General features: G+C 42.7%; 1 protein-coding gene and 1 pseudogene across 2 annotated transcripts in view; both read left to right on the top strand.

Annotated features, from left to right (window-relative positions):
* COL23A1 (collagen type XXIII alpha 1 chain) overlaps nt 1-24635 on the top strand; it is a gene marked incomplete at both ends in the record, with an annotated part of 392542 nt that overhangs the window by 92269 nt on the left and 275638 nt on the right. The gene's annotated exons all lie outside the window — the stretch shown is intronic.
* LOC311177698 (activated RNA polymerase II transcriptional coactivator p15-like) lies at nt 23575-23957 on the top strand (annotated as a pseudogene). The gene has a single exon. The product of its transcript is annotated as an activated RNA polymerase II transcriptional coactivator p15-like (transcript).

Below are 24635 nucleotides of genomic sequence, written 5' to 3'. Positions count from 1 at the left end.
TCCAGTTCAACCCAGTTTAATTACAAAAGGGATTTTCTTTTTCCAGATCACCAACTGAAGTCCCTAGTGTTGAAGTGACAGTGTTGGCAGTCTGTCCTCCATTGCTTAGCTCTGATTTCTTCATGCTCTCCTTTGCCATGTGTTGGTCACCTGGAAGCTCCCAGCTTGCATATAGTGAGATTAGCATCCTAGTGAAAAACAATAGTTTCTTAATAGCTTCTAATAGTTTGTTATTTCTTAGTGAACTCCTGGACCTGGGCATCAGGTCACGTGCCCATCCTTGAATCATTCATTGAAACCCTGAGAGGTTAGGCCTGGTTCATGTGCCCAACTCCAAGCCAGTCATTGAGACCCTGAGAGTTCTGAGCATGTGACCATCCTGAGTCAATCTCTGAGACCCTGGGAGGTCAGGCCGAATCTTTTGCTCACCTTGAGGGTAGGGAATACATGAAGCTCTCTCTGTTGAGAATGGAAAACTGGGGCATGATTACCATAGGGTGGAAAAATAAAGAGACATTCCCTATAGCCTCCCTGATCCCTAGGTAAAGCAGATAAATTGCCACTGTGTGTTCAACAGCATTGATTCCTATACCTCTGATAGCACTTAACACCCCATCATGCAACTAAAAAAAACAAAATTATATGTGTGTATATTTAATATATATAAATACATGTACACACATATATGTATGTATGTATCTACATATACATATGTAAGAACCTTCTTCAAAGTAATGACTGTTTAAAGTACGTAGAATGAAAAATAATTACCACTCTGTGAAGGAAAGAAAGATTTTTGTTTTCAGAGTCAAAATTTAGAGTCAAAGGAAGTATGTCCTGGCTAGCTGCTTTCTTCACCCCCCTAAGAGGTAGGATCCAGCTTATATAACATTAGGGTAGGTGGGCTGTTCTCAGTGAAAAATAAAAGTCACATTAAGGCAAGCCTATTAGAATAACAAAGCATTTTGAGGGCATGTGATGATTTTTAAATCCTGGCAGAATAAAATATACATACTTACTTACACATGGGGTCATTATCTCTGTGGCAGATGCAGTCTGTCTGTGAGGAAGGCAAGAACTGAAGAAATAAAGTTTGTCATAAGGGAAATGTCCTTGTTTTCAACCAGGCAGGAGCTGTGGGCTCTAATCTCTTTAAAGCATCGTTTATGTTCAGTGCTGTGACAAGGTGCAAAACTGGATGTAGGGTACCTTTATTTATTTTATTTTTTTAAAGATTTATTTATGCATACAAGAACTGAAGTACAGGCCAGAGGTTTGGGGGAGGGGTGAGAGGAGTCACCAGAGTGAGTGGGGAACAGAACAGGTGGATTGGCTGAAATACACTGCTGAGGGGAGCAGCGGGTGCGACAGGAGAGGTCTGCTGCACCATGTGGGTAGCTCCCTGGCCAGCCAGGATGGGGGATTGAACTCATGCTCCAGAGGCTAAGGGTAGCTTCATAGTGCTGTGCCTTAACCCCTTGCGCCACCAGGAAGGCCCTGATGTAGGGTACCTTTGAAGCAGATTTCTTAGCTATTCTGACTCAGACCTCCATCAGTCATTTTATTTTAACATTGTGTGAACTGTTACAACAAAGTGGAAAACAAAAAGCAATAGGAAGTATTTACTGACTCTGCTGCTTGCCAGGCCCTGTGCTAGGTATTTTTAAACGTGAACTGTGGGCTGGATGCTATTATTAGACCCATTTTACAGATGAGGAGCTTGAGGTTTGGAACAGTTGAGTAACCAACCAAAGGTTTCATGATGAGAGAGAGAGGATTCAAGTAGGGGAGTCCTTTAAAAAGAATGAAGTTACACATGAGCAGAGCTATAGCTTTTAGCATGATTTTGCAAATCCAAACAAAGGAAATCTCCCAGGATCCATTAAGAGGGGGCTGGTTGGACAAACTGTGGCACATTTACACCACATTTGGTGTGGTGTGGTGCTGTAAGAGGGAATGAGGAAGGTCTCTATATGTCACAGTAAAGTTACTACAGGGCACATTGCTGGCTGCAGAAGGCCAGGTACAGGCCTGCTGTGTAGCACACTGCTTTTTATATGGCATAAGGGGAAAATAGGAATGTATACACATATGTGTTTATATATAGTGGAAAAGAAACAATAGAATAAACCACAGGTTTACAAATCAATGTACCTTGTTTCATAAGTTGGCTTTGGAACCGTGTAAACATTTTACATAACTGAAACCCAAAATTAAAGCAAAAAGAATAAAAGTCATTTCTTAGCATTGAAAACAAATGGAACAAAAGGTCCTGTGTACAAAACTGATGGCATAATCTTACAGAGACTTGTTTCAAGTGACTTTGAAACACATAATTTGAGCATTCCAAGTGGACAAAAAGACAAAAAGAACCACACATAAAACAAACTGCATTCAGTAGTCTTATTGTTGGTAATAAAAATGGCACTGTTGTTTTGAAACTATTATATAGACAGATGTACATATTTAACCATAAGTAATTACATTAATGTCTTTGGGAACCAAGGTTTCATTGTAAGGGGCGAGACACAAACATAAAATCTTGGAAATTTCCCCCTCTAGCCCAGACTTTGAGCACCATAGTCCAGGCAGATATTTGCTGGTTGGATGGGGGTGAATATTTCCATGGCTTCTGTGACCCCAGTCTGCTTGGAACATGTACCCTAAGCTCCCTTGGTTTTCCTGATCAAGTCCTCAAGTGCAGGCACCCACTGCTGCTCATGTGTACAGGCAGCAGTGATGTGGGGCACCTAGGAAGCCCAAGATCTCAAAGAGCTGTCATCATGATGTGCTGAGAACCATCCTCACAAGTCCTGAAAAGCCCCCAGGCTGAGCCCTGACTGCCAGCACAGGCTTCAATCTTAGGGAGAGGCATGGTCAGTCCTGCTCAAGAAACTCTTCCCTCTTTTTTTTTTTTTCTTTGTTTATTTCTTCAGCTCAACTTCTCAAATCCTGCAGCCAGTTTGGCCTCACATGTGCTTTGCAGGCTCTGCATGCAGTGGTGGGTAGGCAAGTCCCATCAAAAGCCTGAACAGGGCCTTCCCGGTGGCGCAGCGGTTGAGCGCTGGGTTGCGAAGCTGCCCGCGGCCTCTGCGGCGCCGGTTCGATCCCCGGCTGCTCCCCGGCCACCGGAGGAGGGTCCCACATGGCGCGCAGACCTCTCCTGCCGCCCGCTGCTCCCCTCAGCAGTGTACTTCGGTCCTTCTGCCTGCTCTGCTCCCCGCTCTGGCTCTGGTGAATTCTCTCACCCTCCCGCGCTTCTGACTGTACCCAGTGCATGTATAAACAAAACAAACAAACAGACCAGCAAACAAATAAATAAAGCATGCCTCTATACAAAAAAAAAAAAAAAAAAAAAAAAGCCTGAACAGCCATGATTTAAGGTTCTGACTTAGCTGTGGTCCTGGGCGGCTGAGAGACTTTGTGTAGGGCCTCAGCCTGCTGGACTTCCTGGCCCATTCTTTGTGGGGCTGCTGCCTCAGGAAGTAGCTAGATCCCCATCGACAAGATCACCCTGGTGCAGGTTCTTCTGTGTGTCTTTTTCCAATGACTGGACACCCTGTGCCTGAGTCTGGTTCCCACTGTGAACTCCAGCAAGGTCCCCATCATGATCCTGCTGGGCCTCAGTCTCTACTTTGATTGTCTGCTAGTTACCTTTAGTTTTACCTCCAAAAGATGTTGAAGCCCCAAACCCCAGGACCTTTGAGTGGGACCTTATTTGGAAATGAGGGTCTTTGCAGATGATCAAGATGAATATATTAGGCTGGACCCCAATTCAATATGACTGTGTCCTTATAAAAAGGGGGAATTTGGATACAGAGGCAGAGATACCCATGGAAAATGCCATATGAAGATAAAGGCTCTGTGTGTAAGTCAAAGAGCACCAAAGACTGCAGCAAGCCAGCAGAAGCTAGGCAAGAGGCATAGGGCAGATTCTCCCTCACAGCCCTAAGAAAACAACCCAGCTGACACTTGGATTTCTCACTCCCAGTTTCCAAAACAGTGATAGAATAAATTGTGGAAGCTGCCTACTCTGGTATTTTGTTCCTGTTACCTAAGATAATGAATACACGAAGTAAAGAGGTGACCATCATATACCTGTCAGGTCCACCTCATGTTTTAAAAATCTTTGAGTTATCACATGACTTCATAGACCTCACATAAAACTCAGATTTCTAGTTTCCTTTGAGAAAGCAAGATATCTGCCTACCCAGAACCATTCCTGCTTGGCCACAGGTGGCTGAAGCAGAGTTGTGGCTGTCCCTTCATTGGCCACAGATCCTACATCCAAGTCAATGCATGTGGAGGCACATGTGTACCAGAGAGGAGTACTGTGCCCCACACAGGCACTTACTTCACTAAGCTGGGGACCTGTCTGGCCCAGAGGCATCTGGATTTGTGATCTTTGCTCCAATTCCTCCAGGGTGGGGAGGCACCTCTCCTTTTCCCACATCCACCCCAGCCATCCCCAACATCAGCTGTCACCACCAACCACTGAGATTCCGGCCTGTTGCCTGTGCCCACACTACTGGACCGTGCATCTTGCTTTCCATCAGGGGGGCAGCTCTTCTCCCTGCATGGACCTTGCTGGCCCCACTGTTGTGCAACCATCCCAGGCTGGGCAGGTTCACTATTGAATTTTGGAGCTTCTGGTACCTTTTACAGGCCTATAATGCTGAATCAGGAGATAGACCAGCAGGCAGGACGAAAGCAACTGAGCTCCCTAGCCTCAGAGTGATGCCACTCTCAAGAACACCAGAACTGAGGAACCCCTTTAGTCCTCACTTCTGGGCACAGGTGCCCGTATTTATATATGCACATGCCCCTTGCTCTCTGGGCTTGTAATCGTAGGCTGGAGTACACTGCACCCACACCTCTCAGCCCCAAGTGTCTACACCCTAGGAGAAGCGCAAGACCACAGGTGCCAGCCATAGAGGCCAGTGACAGGAAGGAAGAAAAAAAGCCAGATTTAACTCCCTTTTTCCTTTCCCCACCCATTGCCCATTGTCCTCCCCAGCTCCTGCATTCCTTCTCTCTCAGGCCAGCCCTCCTGACCTGACCCACTGCCTTCTGTGATTCCACCCACCCATCAGTTGACCCTTTCACCAAAGGAAGCTAGATTTTTTTTTTTAAGATTTATTTATTTATTTATACAAGCACTGGGTACAGTCAGAAGTGCGGGAGGGTGAGAGAATTCACCAGAGCCAGAGCGGGGAGCAGAACAGGTAGACTGATGAGATACACTGCTGAGGGGAGCAGCAGGCTCAGCAGGAGAGGTCTGCACGCCATGTGGGACCCTCGCCCGGCGGCCAGGGATCAAACCAGTGCTGCAGAGGCTGCGGGCAGCTTCGCAGCCCAGCGCTCAACCACTGCGTCACCAGGGGAGGCCCAAGGAAGCTAGATTTTTAAAAATTATTTGAAAACTCAGGGTCAGTGAAAATCTGTCCATCTATACAATGGGGAGTTGTATAATGTGCAAAACAGAAAAAATGTCAACTATTGCATCCTTCCCATGAAGAGATTGTAGGATATTCAGAGCTCCAGTCAGTCCCAGCCTGAAGCATCTTTCCTGAGGTGAAACTTTATCTTTTCAAGAATCACTTGTAACATACAGATTTCAACATCTAAGTTCTGAGGCACAATAATATAACCAACACTGGAGGATCTAACACCAATCAAGAAAGGAGAGCTCGCACCAGTGTCCCTCTGACTTAGCCTGTTCTGCCCACCCTGCCTCAGGTCATCTTTAGCCTAACTTTGATTTTATCATTCCCCTTTCCTCTTTTCTTTTGAATTCTTTATTAGGAAATAACTCCAAATTCACAGAAAAATTGCAAAAGTAAAAATAGTACAAAAAAGACATAAATAGTCTTTACTTTGGTTCTCCCGTTAACATTTTACCCCATTTTCTTTAACATTTAACCTCATTCTCTCCCTGCCTCTCATACTTTGCAGCTCCAGTACCCACACAAAAGCACAATTTGTTCAGGACCATTTGAATCTATTACACAGGTCAACCCCAATACTTGAATGTGTATTTATTCTAGTGATAGCAATATTCCTTTACTTAATCATATTAGTTTTTAATTTCAGTAAATTAACCTAATAGTGATTTTTTTTCTCCCTTTTGCCAGGTCCAACTGTGTTTCCTCAGCATCATCGAATCTGGGGCACTTGCACAGGCTTTGTCTTTCATAGCGGTGATATTTTCTGAATTCATCTCTACTTCCCATTTCCCCCTTTTTAAAAACTACTCCTTACTTTGAGTTTGAGCTGTATCTCTCTCCTGTTTCTGAATGTTCTCTTTTGTGACTTCACAGTATGCTTTTAAGGCTCACCCATGTTGCCTGTTTCTGCATTTCATTCATTGTTGGTGCTGTCTCCTGGGTTCATCTGCTACCATTTATTTGCATGTTGTTGAATAGTAGGGTGTTTCCAATTTTTCTTTAGTGTGAATAGGGCTGCCAGGAAATCCCAGTGCATGACTATTGGCCTATAGGTGAGTTTCTTGGAGTTTATCTAGAAGTGACACTGTTAGGTCATTGACTATAGGCACACCTTATTTTATTGTGCTTTGCAAATATTGCACTTTTTATAAATTGAAGGTTTGTGTCAGCTCTTGCATTGAACAGTTATGTTAACAGCATTTTTCCAACAGTTCAGATGATTGTTAGCATTTTTTAGCAGTAAACTATTTTTAATTAAGGTATGTGCAGCTTTTTAGACATAATGCAATTGCATACTTAATAGACCATAGAATAAGGCTGATATAACTTTTACACGCACTGGGAAACAAAATTCATGTGACTCATTTTATTGAGGTACTAGTTTTATTGCTGTGGTCTGGAACTGACCCCTAATATCTCCAAGGTATGCCTGTTTGCAAATGTTTGACATTTCAAGAGAATTCTAAATTGTTTTCACTAGCCACATACAAGATTTCTTATTAGTCCACATCGTCTCCAGCACTTGCTATTGTTAGACTTCTTATTTTGGAGCGGTCTAGTGCATAGTGTGTGTGAATTATCCCAGTGTGGTTTTGTTTAGCATTTCTCTTGATTTGTTGAGCATCTCTCCGTGGTTTTTGAGCACATGTGTGTCATTTCCTGTGAAATAGTAGTAGTAATAATACCACCTCTTGTCTACAGCTTCTATGGGTCAGCAACTACTGTAAACACACCCATCATATTCTTAAACGACAGCCTAAGGTAATGTTACTATCCTCTTTTCTAGCCATGCATTTTGCCCATTTTCCCATCAGATTATTTTTCTTCTTGACTTTTTTACACAGTCTGTTTTTTAGCTGGCTTTCCCTGACACTTCCCTGCAGGGGATGACAGGGTGTCACCTCACTGCCAGTGGAGGGGAAGTCCAGGTACTCACTCTGCCTCTGTTGACACTGTTGACACAAAGGGAGTTCCCCATTACTATTTGGCAGGGTGGATGTTCCAGCCCCCAAATTGTCTGCAGCAAAACCCCATGTGGGGCCTCATGCCCACTCGGGTGAAAGTTCCAGCTCCCTACTTAGCTTCTCTGACATCACTCTGGAAGGGTGTTAGGGTACCTCATTATGTGTAGCCTTGTGAGGCTACATCTTGGTACCATAGCCTTTGATGGCAGAGTGAGAATGGAATCAGTTTTCTGTGGTGAATGGCAGGAGCAGAGGTGACTGTCCAAAAGTTCTCTGTCATGCCAAGATACCTATTTCCAGGTGTTTGGCCATAGAGTGCAGGCTGTTCTTGGGGCTCTTTTGATGGGCATCCATTGGTGTTTCCAAGTTACTGGCTTTTTTGACTCCAAATCTGGGATATATGAAGCAAAAAGGAACTTAAGGAACTCACGATCATGTCATCCCTTTGTTCCCAAGGTCCCTAGTTGGTCTGCCTTCTTCTCGTCACTATAAAGTCTTTCTATGTTTTATATAGAATTAATTTATATTAACACCCTGGGCTTTTCATTGTGCTTAGTTGGAGCAGTGAGGGAATGTCTATCTAATCCATCTTCCTTATTTACTTGCAAGGGTTTTTTATGTATTCTTAATACTAATCCTTAGTTAGGGGATAGTGTTAAACTTACTGGAAATATTATTTCTCAGTTTGTGACTTTTTAATAGATTTTTTTAAATCTTTTTCATCTTTAGTTGAAAGAAAAATTTCTTTTTATCTTTGTTTTATTTGATTATCTTACTTTATTGTTCATATTCTCCTTTTTCATTTGTTTCTTCTCTTGTTTTATTTGTCTGATATACACACACAACCACTTTTCTTATTTTTATCAAAATAAATTTAATTAATGGTAAGATACACAGATGTAAGTGTATAACTTGATAGTTTCGCTGGACACATAGTTTTAGGCCATCATTTATTTTTCCTTTACACTTTGAAGATCTTCCCACAGTTTGCTGGCTTCCAGTGTTTGCATTGAGAAGTCTACTGTCATTCTGTTAGTAATTCCTTTAAAGGTAAACAGTCTTTTTTTCTGTTGATACTTTTGATATATTCTCTTTGTCTTTGTTGTATAGTTTCAGTGTACTTAGGGGTGGATTTTTTTTATTTATCCTATTTGAGCTATGCTTTGCTTCCTAGAGGTCCCCATTTGTACCGAACTTGTCTCATGGGTCTCTCTGGTTCATACCCACTACCTTCTCATTGCAACTTGCTGCTCTCATGGTCCCTGTCTCTCTCTCCTTCCCTTTTCCATTCTGCTTGACCAATCTGTCCGTCCTCATTCTAATACCTCTCATAATCTGATGGTTGCATATTCCTTCCAAGTCTTTCCTCTGCTTTCCTCAAACTCACCACCCTTCGTCCCCATCTCCGAGTGGTATCCAGAATTCTTTCACAGAATTCAAAGTGCTAAGCTGAAACTTCATATTCATTCATCCATTCCTGAATTCATCTGAGTAGTGCCTGAGCCTCCAACCCCCTCTGAGATTCTTGATTGGCCCCGACATCTGGGATTGTGTCAAACCATCCTCTGCACCCTTGGCTTGGGCCGCCATGGTTCTCCCCATGAGTAAACTATTTAGCACATTTAATCCAAATTCCAGCTTGTCCGAATTATAGTTCAGTGTGTCCCTGCCAGTCTTATCCAAGTTTGTGCAGAGGGTACCTCTGACATCTTGGCAATGCTAAGGACTCTGATGATGACTGATGGGCCCAGGGAGCCTGTGGTGCAAAAATCATGGTCTCATGCCTGGGGAAGTTTCAGGGGCTGCCCATGTGAGTGAGTGCTGGGGTCGGAGCAAATCTCACTTCAAACCTGGCAGGGCCAGGGGGAGGCCAGGACAGTACACTGGGAGTGTCTTTGGTGACTCCATTTTTTGAGGACCCAATCCTCAAATCCCCCCAAAAATGTTATAGACACACCATTACTGGTGTCCAAGACTCAGTAGCCCCACCTGGCATCTGATACCATCCACCAGTACTCCAGATATACTGGAAGCCAGAGACAAATATTCATGTTTAGTTGAGGGGAAGTTTGCTTTCTTCCTTGTGATCCAGCCTGATGATGAGGACAGGGATCTCCCAGGGCCTGGCTCAGGTAGTAACCATTGTACCTAAGAAGAGGGGCACTGAATATTGGAGACATCTGGGAGGTGTTGGTGCTTCTTGTTTGGAGAACCAGTGGGAAGCAAGTCATTGTGTTCAATACTGTGCCCCTCACCCAGTGCCTTTGAAACATAGATGACCTCAGAGTTTGACCACTTGCTTCCATTGGCTTGGCAACCCGTTGTATTATTCTGCTGGGAAAGTCATAACCAAATACCAAGGGCTGGGGGGCTTAAACAACCAAAATTTATTTTCTCACAGTTATGGAGGCTGGAAATCCAAGTTCAAAGTGTCATCAGGTTTGGTGTCTGATGAGCAGTCTCTTCTTGGATTGCAAATAGCCACCTTCTCACTGTGTCCACTCATGGCTTTTGTACACTGGTTAGGTTGGGGGAGGAGGAAAGAAATAAAGAATGCAAGAACTTCTGTGTCTCTTCTTTTAAGGCCACAGTTCTTTCAGAGTAGAACCTGTCCTTATGACCTCATTTAACCTCATCTCTTTCCTTAAAGGCACTGTCTACAAATACAGTTGCATTGGGATTGAGGGCTTCAACATATGAAATCAGAGGGGACGTAATTTAGTCTATATCACCCACTCCCCTCCTGGCACTTCACTTTCATGGCATGTCACTGGCCATTGTTAAGCCAGCCTCCTTTTACAACCCCTACCCCCAACCACTCTTCTCAAAGATTGCATCTGACTTGGTTGGCCCTCCATGAATGTCTACTGAATGAAAGCTGAATGTGTCCTACTAGGTAAATTAAAGCTAATTTTATTTGGAGAATTTTTAAGATTTTCACAACCCCCTCTTGATATAATTGAGACACCCTGGGGTATTGCAAAACTAGCCCTATCCACACTCCTATCTACCTTTCACCCCTGCCCTGCTGTGGTTTCTCTGATAGCTGAATTGGAAACAGATCGCATTGGCAAAATGAATCCTTGCGTTTCCACACACACAAAAGGATGGCTTAACTTACACTCTCTTAAGTAGAGGTAGTTATATTCATACTGGTGGCTCCTATCAAATGAAGTCTCTTCTGGGACATGGAAAGGAACAGGTTTTAGATTGGCAGTAATGTGTGGCCTGGTGTGACTGCAGGCTTTGGCCTGCAGTGGGATTTGGTTTCCCCTTAAGAGAGGACCCTGCCAAGTATTGCCAATACTCAGCCCACCACCCTCTGTAATATGGGTCCCGTGAGTCGATGGCTGTTTTGGAAAGGCCTGGGACCCTGCAGTTCTCTCCTGGTCAGCAATGCCTGTGACTCCTAGAGTCAGATTTACCCACTGCCTCTGGCTCACCCGGGTTCAGATGGGCCAGTAGAGAAAGTTCTTTGGACTAACTTCTTTGAGATCCTCTGAGACTCAAAGTGTCACAGGACCATGGGGCCCCAGGTTTGGTCTATAGAAACTACTCCATAAAGGTGCTTTCAGCTGGCATAAGGTCATGTGCTGGCAGCTGGAACTCTGTGGAAGAGGCTCTCTGACTGTGCAGAGAAGACTCGGCCTACCTAGAGCTCCCTTGTCAGGGTCTGAATTTACTAGATTTGGATAGCCCTGAATCTACTACAGAGTGTGTGTTCTTTTCCAAGAAAAGTTGGAGGCCTGGTGAACTCCTTGCCAGTTGAACCGGGACAAGTGGTTCTGTTGGTGCTGTGTCCGTAGATGGGTCAGGAGGATTTCTGGCCTGGACAATATTTCTAAGCTCATGTGCTCCAAGAATCACAGGACACTGAGCCTAAGGGCCCCTGGAGATCATTCTATCTCCTTCACAGGGTAAGAGTATTTGTCCATGTCCCTGGTCAACACTGGAAAATGGGACCCCCAACCAGAGTCTCCACCCTCAAGAAATGTGCATTTTGAAAGTGAAAGACCTACAGTTAAAGGTTTACCTTTGGATAACACTTATGTGGCACGAAGTACCAGCCCCTGTTCCAAACTGTACATGAATTAAGTAATTTCATCTTTTTTTTTTTTTTGTGGTCGCCCTATTTCTCCCACTACCAGAGCACTCATTGCCTCCACCATCAGTCCATTGTGCTCTCAGCCCACACTGTTTTCATCCGTGCCCCTCTCCCTCCCTCAGGGCAGGGGGGTAAACCTTAATCTTGTACTTGATGGAGTGATTCATTGTCTCACAAAGCAGTCTATTCCTGTTTTGAATACCATGTTAGTAAATTGCATTATGCAGTGCACTCGACTTCAATCTTCACTCTCTCCAACCTTTTTGAACTTTTTCCTCTTGCCTTTTTTTTTTGTCTTTTTTTGTTTTATTAAATAATAAATTTATTTTTATATTCCCCCATACAACTGCACATGCCCCATTCTGACCCCAATCCCTCCCCTCCTGGCCCCCACCCCACAAAAAGTGTCTCTGGTTCATAGTTTTTTGTTGATTTTGATTTTCACTTTCTTATAGTTATTCTTTTTCCTGGTCCCTTATTTAACTTTTCTAGATTCCTGCTATGAGTGAGACCATCCGGTATTTTTCTTTTTCTTTCTGGTTTATTTCGCTGAGCATGATCCCTTCCAGCGCCATCCATGTTGCTGCAAATTGCATGTGCTTATCTTTTTTGAATGCTGAGTAATATTCCATGGTGTATATGTACCACATCTTCTTGATCCAGTCATCTATCTTTGGGCATTTGGGCTGTTTCCAAAGCTTAGCTAGTGTAAATAGTGCTGCTATAAACATAGGGGTGCAGGTGTTCTTTGGAATTGATGTTTCTGTGTCCTTTGGGTAAATACCTAGGAGTGGAATTGCTGGATCATATGGAAGCTCTATGTTTAGTAGGTCCAGAAATCTCCACACAGCTCTCCATAGTGGTTGGACCAGTTTGCATTCCCACCAACAGCGCAGGAGAGTTCCTTTTTCACCACAACCTCGCCAACATTTGTTGTTGCTAGTTTTTTTAATATGTGCCATTCTTACTGGTGTAAGATGGTAACTCATGGTAGTTTTGATTTGCATTTCCCTGATTACAAGTAATGTTGAACATTTTTTCATATGCCTGTTGACCATTTGCATTTCCTCTTCAGAGAAGTTTCTTTTTAGCTCTTCTGCCCATTTTTTGACTGGGTTATTTTCTTTGTTGTTGTTGAGTCTCATCAGCTCTTTGCAGATTTTTGTGATCAGTCCTTTATCATTAGTGTTGGGTGCAAAAATGTTCTCCCAGTTGGTGGGGTTTCTCTTTGTTTTTGTTATTGTCTCTTTTGCTGTGCAGAAGCTCTTTAATTTGATGTAGTCCCAGCTGTTTATCTTTGCCTTCACTATCACTGCTTTGGGTGATGTGTCTGTAAAGATGTCTTTGATATGCAAATCACGTAGTGTTTCACCTATATTTCCTTCTATGTATTTTATGGTTTCAGGTCTTATGTCTAGTTCTTTAATCCATTTTGAGTTGATTTTTGTGTATGGTGTGAGGTAGTGGTCAAGCTTCATTCTTTTGCATGTAGCAATCCAGTTTTCCCAGCACCATTTATTGAACAAACTTTCTTTGCTCCAATGCATAGTCTTTGCTCCTTTGTCAAAGATTAGTTGACCATAAATCTGTGGGTTTATTTCTGGATTTTCTATTCGATTCCATTGGTCTGTATGTCTGTTCTTGTTCCAATACCATGCAGTTTTGATGATTATGGCTTTGTAGTATAGTTTGAAGTCTGGGAGTGTGATGCCTCCATTTCCTTCTTTTTTTTTCAGGAGAGCTTTGGCTATTCGGGGTTTTTGGTGATTCCATATGAATTTCATCAATAATTGTTCTATTTCTTTGAAGAATGACATTGAAATTTTGATTGGAATAGCATTGAATCGGTATATTGCTTTTGGTAGGATGGCCATTTTAATAATGTTTATTCTTCCAATCCATGAGCAGGGGATGTCTTTCCATTTCTTTGTGTCTTCTTCTATTTCTTTTAACAGTGTTTTATCATTTTCTTTGTATAGGCCCTTTACCTCTTTTGTTAGATTTATTCCCAAATATTTGATTTTTTTTGTTTTGATAATAAAAGGGATTTTTTTTTATATCTTCTTCTTCAGATTTATTGTTTGTGTATAGGAAGGCTACTGACTTTTGCGTGTTGATTTTGTATCCTGCCACTTTACTGAATTGATTGATAAGTTGAATTAGTTTTTCTGTGGAGTTTTTGGGGTTCTCTATGTATATTATCATATCATCTGCAAATAGTGATAGTTTGACTTCTTCTTTTCCTATTTGGATTCCTTGGATGTCTTTCTCTTGTCTTATTGCTCTGGCTAGGACTTCCAGTATTATATTGAAAAGCAGTGGTGAGAGTGGACATCCTTGTCTTGTTCCAGATCTTAATGGAATTGCTTTCAGCTTTTCACCATTGAGGATGATACTGGCTGTTGGCTTGTCATAGATGGCCTTTATGATGTTGAGGTATGTTCCTTGTATCCCAAGAATTTCAAGGGCTTTTATCATGAATGGGTGTTGCACATTGTCGAAAGCCTTCTCAGCATCTGTTGATATTATCATATGGTTTTTATATTTCTTTTTGTTGATGGTGTTGGATAACGTTGATTGATTTTCTGATGTTAAACCATCCTTGTGTCCCTGGAATGAATCCTACTTGGTCGTGGTGAATTATCTTATGGATACATTGTTGGATTCTGATAGCTAAAATTTTATTGAGGATTTTTGCATCAGTGTTCATTAGGGAGATTGGCCTGTAGTTTTCCTTTTTTGTGTTGTCCTTATTCGGTTTTGGTATTAGTGTAATGTTGGCTTCATAGAACGTGTTTGGTATTGTCCCTTCCTTCTCAATTTTTTGGAAGAGTTTGTGAAGGATAGGCACTAATTCGTCTCTGAATCTTTGGTAGAATTCATTTGTAAATCCATCAGGTCCTGGGCTTTTGTTTTTGGGAAGGTTTTTGATTACCATTTCAATTTCGCTGCTTGTAATTGGTCTGTTTAGGTGTTCTATTTCTTCTTTATCTAGCTTTGGGTGATTGTAGAGTTGTAGGAATTTGTCCATCTCCTCTAGATTGTTAAACTTGTTTCCATATAACTGTTCATAGTAGTTACTGATTATTCTTTTGATTTCTGCTGTGTCCGTTGTGATTTCTCCTCTTTCATTTATGATCCTGTTTATTTGTGCTTTCTCCCTTTTTTCCTTTGTGAGCCTGGCTAGGGGTTTGTCTATTTTATTGATTTTTTCAAAGAACCAGCTCTTGGTTTCATTGATCTTTTGGATTGCTTTTTTAGTTTCAATTTCATTTATTTCTGCTTTGGTTTTTATTATTTCTTTTCTTCTACTGGTTTTGGGGTTTTTTTTGTTGTTCTTTTTCTAGATCTCTGAGCTTTGAGATTAGGTTGTTTCTTTGAGTTCTTTCTTATTTCTTGATGTGAGCTTCTATTGCTATATATTTTCCTCTTATTACTGCTTTTGCTGCATCCCATACATTTAGGATATTGGTGTCCTCCTTGTCATTCAATTCAAAGAATTTTTTAATTTCTTCTTTGATCTCCTCATTAGTCCAGTGGTCTTCCAGTAGTTTGGTTTTTAATCTCCATGAGGTAGAATAGTTCCTTGCCTTCTTTTTATGGTTTATTTCTATTTTGATGCCTTAATGGTCAGAAAAAATGGTTGGTATGATTTCAATCTTGGTGTATCTGTTGATGTTTGTCTTGTGCCCCAGTATGTGATCGATCCTGGAGAATGATCCATGTGCGCTTGAGAAAAATGTGTACTCCGTTTTTTTTGGGTTTAGTGTTCTATAGATGTCTGTTAAGCCCAAATGCTCTAGGTCCTTATTTAGAGCTTTAGTTTCTTTACTTATTTTTTGTCTTGTTGATCTATCCATTGTTGATAGTGGTGTGTTGAAGTCTCCCACTACGTATGTGTTTTCTCTGATGTCTGTTTTCAGAGAGGACAACAGTTGTCTGATATATTTTGGTGCTCCTTCGTTTGGTGAGTATATGTTAATGAGTGTTATTTCTTCTTGAAGTATTGTCCCCTTGATCATAATGTAGTGACCACTGGGGTCTCTTTTTATTTTTTTGAGTTTGAAGTCTGTTTTATCTGATATAAGTATAGCTGTTCCTGCTTTCTTTTTTAGTCCATTTGCTTGTAGGATTGTTTTCCATCCTTTAACTTTAAGCCTATTTTTATCTTTTGTAGCTAAATGTGTTTCCTGGAGACAGCAAAAGGTTGGGTTTTGTTTCTTAATCCAGGCTGCAACTCTGTGTCTTTTTATTGAAGAGTTTAGTCCATTTACATTTAGAGTTAATATTGATATGTTAGCATCTGTATTTGCCATTGTGTTTGTCTTTCCTTTGATTTTATTTATTTATTCTTTTAATAACTTTTTTTTTTTTGGTCTTCTTTCGTTGTTATTCGTCCCTCTGAGGTTCTGGCTTTAGGATTCCTTGTAGTATTTTTTGGAGTGGGGGTTTATTCGTAATGAAATTCCGGAGTTTCTCTTTGTCTGGGAAGGTCCACATTCTTTCTTCAAAGAGGAAGGAGAGCTTTGCGGGATACAGTATTCTTGGTTGGCATCTGTTTTCTTGGAGTCTGTTGACTATGTCCCTCCACTCTCTCCTTGCCCATAGTGTTTCTTCAGAGAAGTCTGATGTCAGCCTGATTGGTTTTCCTTTGAATGTTATCTGTTTCTTCCCTCTTGTCAGCTTCATTATTTTTTCCTTGTCCTGGATTCTTGGGAGCTTTACTATTATGTGTCTTGCTGTGTTTTTCCTTTCGTCGTGGAAGTTTGGTGTTCTTCTTGCTTCTTGTATATTAATTTTCAGCTCCTTCGCATTTGGGAAGTTCTCTTCAATTATCTCCTGGAATATTTTCTCTGTTCCTACATCTCTCTCCTCTCCTTTCGGAATTCCTATAACTCTTATATTTCCTTTCCTCATGGAGTTGGATAGTTCCCGAAGTCTTTCTTTGTTCTTTTTCCTTCGTACTTCTCTTTCCTTTTCTGTTTTGGTTCTTTTTATTTCTGTGTCTTCAAGAGTACTTATTCGTTCTTCCATTTCATCTATTCTGCTTTCATTGCTTTTCCCAGTGTTCTTTCGTTCCTCCATTAATTCTTTGATCTCATGCATTTCTTTTACTTCTCTCTTTAGGGACTCAATTTCATTCTTCTGACCATTGTTTTCCCTTTTTAAGGACTCAATTTCATTCTTCTGACCATTGTTTTCCCTCTTTAGGGACTCAATTTCCTTCTTCTGATCATTGTTTTCTTTATGACTTCTGTCACTTTTTTAATCAGGGCAATTTTAAATTCTCTTTCTGGAAGGCTCAGAAGTTCTTCCAAGGTACTGTCGTTGCAATCTGGAGGGTGGTTTTCTTTTTGTGGTGTGCTTCTTTCCTGAGGCGTTGTTAGGTTGCGTGTGGTTCTTCTACTCCCTACTGTCTGTTTTCTAATTTGTCGTATGCACTGGGACACTGTGTTGCTCGGACTGGCCGGCATCTTGGGTGAACTTCTCCACTCCCCTCTGGCTCCTCCAGGAACCATCTCTGGCTTCTGGGGGAGCTTTCTGCTGGTTTTAGGCAGTCTTTACTGAAGAAATGTCCCTGTTCTAAACTGGCGAAGCGGGACGCAGCCCCTGCGCATCCGGTCTCAGGCACACTCTTCTGTGTGCCCGGTCTGCCCCGGACGTGGGTGCCTGCTCCCTCTGTGGGCTCAGACTGCTGGTTGGAAGGGGCCTGGCGTGGGCTAACTTCCCAGCTGGCCACTGGGTCCTCCAGAAGCCTTCTGCCCTTTTCAAGAAGTCTTAAGAAATTTCCCTGTTCTATGGGGTGTTAGTGACTTTTTTTCTGGTCGCTAGGTGGCGCCAGAGATCTCTCCTATTGTCCTTGGGGGGCTGTTCTTCAACCCCCCCACCCCCGTGGGACAGGGAACAGAGAGCGAGAATGGTAGGGTAAACCTCAACGGCTTTGGGGTGCTGTGTCTGCCTTGTGCCCCACAGTCGTGGAGAACCCCCGCCCAGAATTTCGTGCCCCGGGTCTCAGTTCAAAGCCCTCAGGTCCAGGATGCGGGCTGTAGCCCAGTTCAGTGGCATGGGAATGGCGCCTTTTGCACCCCGCTCCCGTGCCTGGGCGCCTGGTTCCTGCTTACTCAGTGAGGGACTTTCACCCCCGTGAGGGCCTCCACGCGTCTCCCCGCAAGCCTAGGTCGCAGGTGCGGGGACCTGGGCAGCCAAGATCCCGGTCCGCGTTTGCTTTTCAAGCGTGCCAAGCGCGCCGCTTTTCCGTGCAAGCTCACTGGCAGCCCGGGCTGTGTGCGCGTCTCCTGGGGTCTTTGTTCTTCTCTAATGGCGCCCGGAGCCTTCGCTCACCACCGCGGCGAATCCTGCAGGGTTCTCCACAGCTCCTGTTCACGGGGTGTGGTGGCTGCAATAGTTCCTTTCCCCTCACAGTCCCGCTTGCTGTGTAGTTTGTTCTTGTTGGTCGTTTTAGTTTGTTGTTTTCCTCCTCTCTGCTGGTCGGAGAGTGCCGACTCTGTGGGTGGGGGAGGGGAGCAGGGTTCTGCGCTTTCCTCCCTTCTAGTCCTCTTTTATCGCAACTTTCTTCTTCGGGCAGTTTGCTGGCGTCACCCGTTTATCTTCTGTGTCCCACTTCTCACTGGGACCTGCCGCTTTTCCTCCCTATTAACTTTTTTTAATGGGAGATCTTACTCGCAGCGTCTCCTCGCCGCCATGTTGCTAATTTCATCTTTTCACTGCAAGATAAGCACTGCTATTATCACCATTGTACAGAGGAGGGAACTGAAGCACAGAGAAGATTAGTAAATTAACCAAGGAATCAGGATGATAAATGTGGGAGCTGGTGTTTGTTGGAGATAACCTGGCCCCAGGTCCCTGCTCTGAACCCCCATGTTCACACCTCTGAGCAGACCCTGGACTGAGTTGGGACCTCTGAGACTGACAATGGCCAGGAGATAACACCTGAGCTGAGACAAAGGAGGTTGTCAGGTGGAGAATAGGATGGAAGCCATTCTATGGGGGAGGGCCTGTTGGGTGGGGAATGATCTGGCATGACTGGGATGAGCGTGTGGCCAGGGCCCTTGCGCCAGTGAGCGGAGATGGAGGCCGAAAACAGGCATCCAATTGTGGACTTTTCTTGGCTTGCTCAGTGTTACAAAATTGATATTGTGGCAAAATAAATGTAACATAAAATTTACTCTTTTATCCATTTTGGAGTGTACAATTCAGTGATATTGATAACATTTACCATATGGGGCAAACATTATCTCTGTTCAGATCTAAAACATTTTCACTATTCCAAAAGGAAACCCTGTAGCCTTTCAGCAGTTTCTCCCCATTTTCTCCTCCCCCCAGCCCCTGACAACCACTCACCTGCTTCTTTTTGTATAAATTTGTCTATTCTGAATATAAATTTACCTGTTCAGTCTTAAGTAGTCATACAATGTGTATGAACTTTTGTGAGCAGCTTAGCCTGTGTCTGTACTATATCCCTTTTATGGCTGAATAGTTAAAATGTTTATTTGAATGAGATTAACTTTTGGGGGCCCACAGACTCCCCACTTTCCGCCATCACTATCATCTTCTGTGACCCTACTCCCTGCTGCCACAGCACTGATGTCATCTGCCTGCTTTTCTCTTTCCAGCTTTGGGTCAGACAGAAGCATTTGGCCAGACTGCTCATATCCTTGCATGTGATTCTGAGGGTTTGCCTCTGTCTGTAGGTGGCAGGCGGCTGCCCAGGTGCAATCTGCCCTCCTCCTTGGTAGAATATGTCTGTGCCAGGTCACTCTGCCATGGACCCCAGCTGACTCTCCCTGGGAGGATCACATGCACGTGGAGCTGCCCTTCTGAGAGGGTTTGTACTTGAGACCAAGAAATAAGCCTTCTCCCTCCTGGGGCCTGGAATGGATTGACCTGGGTGGGGCTGGAGAAGAGGGGAAAAGAAAGATATGAAGACGAGGAACCAGTTGTCCCGACCCGCGGGATTCGGAGGCACGAAAAGAGAAGGGCTGAGGATTGAAATGAGGGGCTTGACAAATTGACGCTAGCGTTTGCTTCTTTATTTTTCCTTTTTCCTTTTCCTACTTTTACATGTTTTTTCCTTTCCCTGTCCTACTACCTTCCCTGGCCTTCTCTATGCTCCTCTCTCAGTACGTTTCTCAGTATCCTCTCTCAAAGTCTCTACACAGTATCCTTTCCACAGTCTCCCTCTCGAGGTCTCCTCGCCTCATCCTCTACGCAGTCTCTCTCCTTCTCCCCTACGCAGTCTCTCTCCTTCTCCACCAAGCAGTCTCTCTCCCTATCCTCTACGCAGTATCTCCAGTCTCTCCCGTGGTTCCCTTCTTATCCCCCCTCGCTCCTCTCCTCCTACCTCCCAGTCCCACGTGATTTTCCGGAAGCGCAGTGGTTTCTCCGAAGGCAAAACAGAAACTGAAACCTAACTTGCGCGCATGCGCAACACTGCGCATGCTCCATGCGGCTCCGGACATTTGCGAGCATGCGCAACACGGTGCATGCGCCATGCGGCTCCGGACAACCAGTCTTTGAGTTCAGGGAAATATCACTTTGTCTTTTAGTAATCTCTCACTCCCACTGTCTCGGTTTAAGCAGGCAAACTTAGTGAGGCATAAGGGAGAGGGAAAGGATGGATTATTATATCTAACTTTTCCAAAAAGTATTGCCGAGGATTTTTTTTTTTATAAAGTCAAGCTCATTGAGTATAATTTACATACAGCAAAACACACCCAGGTAGATGTTCAGTCTATGAACTTTTGTTTTATTGTATTAAAATACATATGACATAAAATTTGCCACATATGCTGGGTGTATCTAACTATTTTAAGTGGAGTGGTCTTAAGTACCTCACACTGTTGTGCAACCATCACCACATTCACCTGCAGAACTTTTTCATCTTTCCTAAATGAAATTCTGCAACAGTAATTCTCCATTTTCCCATCCGCCAGTGGCTGATAAGCTCTATTTGACCTTCTGTTTCTGTGAATTTACCTATTCTCGCTACCTTATGTAAGTGGAATCATACAGTGTGTCCTTTCACCTGACTGATCTCTCTTAGCACAGCTTCCTTCAGTTCACCCATGTGTTGGAATTTCCTTCCTTTCTTAAAAAGACTGATATTCCAATGTATATATGTGCCACATCTTGTTTATTGTCCTGCCGATGGACACAAGTTGTTTCCACCTTTAAGATATTGGGAATAGTGCTGTTATGGACATGAGCTATGGACATGACAAATACTATTTGCATCCCTGCTTCCACTTCTTTGGGGCATATGCCTGGGAGTAGTACTGCTATGGTAATGCTATGCCTAATTTTTTTTGAGAAACCATTATACTGTGTCTAGTTACATTTTGCATTCCCACCAACAATGCACAAGGGTCCCCTCTCGCTACATCCTTGCCAACGCTTGTTAGAACCTGCCTGGGGTCGCACAGCTAGAAATGTCTATTTTGTTCTTATCCCTCAGTGAGCCCAATGCCCTCAAGGAGCCTCTTCTGCACAGAGATGATGGGGCAAGGGCATTAAATAATCTCTCAACATTTAAGACCTAACATACAACAGAATATAACTCAGCCATGAGAAAGAAGGAAATCCTGCCATTTGTGACAACATGGATGAATCTCAAGGGCATTGTGCTAAGTGAGAGAATGACACATATTGTAGGATGTCACTTATGTGTGGAATTGAAAAAACACCAAACTTATAAAAACAGAATAGTGTGGTGGTTATCAGGGGGTGGGGCATGGGGAAACTAGGGACAAGTTGTTTAAGGCTACAAACTTGCATCTGGTCAACAATGAAGTTGTGGAGATCTGCAGCACAGCAGAGTCATTATAGACACAAGACTGTCCTGTAAACTTCTGAGTAGCTAAGAGACTAGATCTTAGTTGTTCTTATCACAAAAAGAAGTGATTATGTGATAAGGGTGTTAGCTAGTGCTGATGTGGTAATCATATTGCAATAAATTAAGTACCAATCAACATGCTGTACACCTTCAATTTACACAAAGTTATGTCTATTATATTTCAATTTAAAAATTTTATGCCCTAGGGCGGAGGTGGTTTTAAATGTGGCTCATGTCTCTCTGGCCCAGTGATAAGGGTTTTCGGTTGGTCTCGCCACCCTCTTCCAAATTTGGCTGGAATCCAGGTCCGTGATTATCATAAAAGAGAGGGAATGCTCATGAGCTGAACTGAAACCACTTCCTTCACCATCATTTACTAACTCAGCAGCCTTCCAGGACCCCCAGAGAGATGTCAGTCTCCAAAGCAGTCAGGTGCCAGGACTCTCCAGAGTCGCTCCCAGAGCAAGCACAGGTGCCTGGCCACGGTGGGGAAGATCCACACTTACACTCCAAGTTCCTCTAAAAGCTTTTAAATATAAAACTGAGCCTGTTTGTATGGATACCTTCAGAAACTGATTGTGAACAGACAAGCCCTGCCTTATATTGGAGGCCAAATATAAATTGAGAATCAGACACACCACCACCCTGGGACATCCAGATAGTAGGAGTGTTGCCAGAGATGTGAGGCTCTAGGGGAGCAGAAGGTTATGTCTAAGTTATTTTTTATAACTTATAAGCCTCCTGACTCACTGGTGTTAAATAGATTCAAATTGAAAAATAGAAGTTGGAATGGGGAGCCAGAGATGAGGTTTTTAATTTTATCGCCTTCCACCAGATCCCTGGGTTCTCTGAGTGGGATGTGAAATGCCCGTTGATGATAGCCTTCTTCAGGCAAGATACGTGAGGTTTCTGTGACTCTTCTTCATATCCTCAACTGACCCTACTAACCTCTGCCCCTTTTCACACAAAGGCTATCTTTGTAGTCATGTGTTTAAAAATACTTTTGGGGGTTCTGTTTAGATTTTAGCTTTCCTGTCTCCATCTCAGTGGACTTCACTCTATGACTTTGCACTTATCTCCACTTTGACAAAACCTTCTGTCTCTCCCTGAAATAGCCACTTTGAATTGCAATTATTCATTTCTCTAGGCCTCAAAGTTCTTTCCCTTGTTTAGTCTCTTAACTATTCATTTGGCCATTGCCTAACTAATGACCATGTTTTGTCAACATTTAACTTTGAAAACTTGGTAATTGTACTTTGGACTTCCGTGACTCTTCATCATGGCTCACCCTCAGGTATTTTCTGCACTGGATCCTGTGGGTGGCATGGGAGGGACCCCTCCAAAACCCTGACCTTTCTAATCCTCCAGGTGAGGAGTCCTGGAACCTATATGTGTCACCTGAGTATAACTACCTATTTTGGCAGTTCCCTGCATCTTCCTGCATCTCCCCACATCCTCATAACCCCAAAGGTTACCCACAGCTTCAAGAGTATTTTTAAAATTTCATGGTTAGCATTTTTAATAGTGAAATTTTGTACCACATTATGCATCTATTTAATTGGTATTCTGTTGGCATACTTAAAGTATACATAATCAGGTCATTTCAAACAGTTTTAGCTACCTGAGGCATCAATTGAGAGCAGTTTTTGCCATCTTTCAAAAGGCCTAGAAATGTGCAGTTTGGGTTCCTTGCTGATGGGATTCCTTTACACTAGGTTCTAATAAAATTCCTCTCACCCCCACTCCTGTAACAGACACGTGGGAGTGAAGGTCCTACTTACCAACTCAGGTTGCTGGCAGATTTCCTTTTTAATGTCAACTTTTATATCTGCGTTTAGCTTACTTATCCTGGAATTTCTTTATGAATGAAATTATACCAATTTCATATTATTGGAAAGAGTTGGTAAATAAAAGTGTAAAATGGCTGATTACATATTGTTGAAATTTCAGGAGTACATTTTTATATAGTGCAGTAATGTTTTAGAAGGTCAGATTATCAGAGCCAATTTGGATTGTTTTCATATCTTGGCTATAGTGAATAGTGCTGAATTGGGGTTCATATGTTGTTTAGAGTAAGTACACAGATCCTTCACTTTCTTGGTTAAATTTATTCCTAGGTATTTTACTCTTTTTTGATGTGATTATAAATGGTATTGTTGAGTCTAGAGCGAGTGAGCAGAGAGCTATTCGGGACTGAGCGGAGCAATGCCTAAGTCAAAGGAACTTGTTTCTTCAAGCTCTTCTGGCAGTGATTCTGACAGTGAAGTTGACAAAAAGTTAAAGAGGAAAAAGCAGGTTACTCCAGAGAAACCTGTGAAGAAGCAGAAGACTAGTAAGACTTCGAGAGCTGTGTTGTCATCCAAGCAGAGCAGCAGCAGCAGGGATGACAACATGTTTCAGATTGGGAAAATGCGGTACGTTAGTGTTTGGGACTTTAAAGGGAGGGTCCTAACTGATATTAGAGAATATTGCATGGATCCAGAAGGTGAAATGAAACCAGGAAGAAAGGTATTTCTTTAAACACCAAGCAGTGGAGCCAGCTGAAGAAACAGATTTCTGACATTGATGATACAGTAAGAAAACTGTAAAACCAGAGCCATATAAAACCTGTACTGTTCTCGTTGTTTTAATCTGTCTTTTTACATTGGCTTTTGTTTTCTAAATGTTGTTTTCCAAGCTGTTGTATATTTGGATGCAGAACAGTTTGTAAGATGAATACTTTTTTTTTAATATTAAATTTTATTTTTATATTCCCCCATACAATTGCAAACGCCCCATTCTGACCCCAATCCTTCCCCTCCCGCCCCCCACCCCCCAAAAAGTGTCTCTGGTTCATAGTTTTTTGTTGATTTTGATTTTCACTTTCTTATATTCATTTTCCTGGTCCCAGACCAATGGAATCGAATAGAAAATCCAGAAATAAACCCACAGATTTATGGTCAACTAATCTTTGACAAAGGAGCAAAGACTATGCATTGGAGCAAAGAAAGTTTGTTCAATAAATGGTGCTGGGAAAACTGGGTTGCTACATGCAAAAGAATGAAGCTTGACCACTACCTCACACCATACACAAAAATCAACTCAAAATGGATTAAAGAACTAGACATAAGACCTGAAACCATAAAATACATAGAAGGAAATATAGGCGAAACACTACGGGATTTGCACATCAAAGACATCTTTACAGACACATCACCCAAAGCAGTGATAGTGAAGACAAAGATAAACAGCTGGGACTACAGCAAATTAAAGAGCTTCTGCACAGC

Source organism: Talpa europaea (genome assembly GCF_964194135.1).
Source record: "Talpa europaea genome assembly, chromosome: 9".
NCBI lineage: Eukaryota > Metazoa > Chordata > Mammalia > Eulipotyphla > Talpidae > Talpa > Talpa europaea.
The sequence above is the reverse complement of the archived record's forward strand: the minus strand, read 5'-3'. Positions and strand labels throughout refer to the sequence as shown.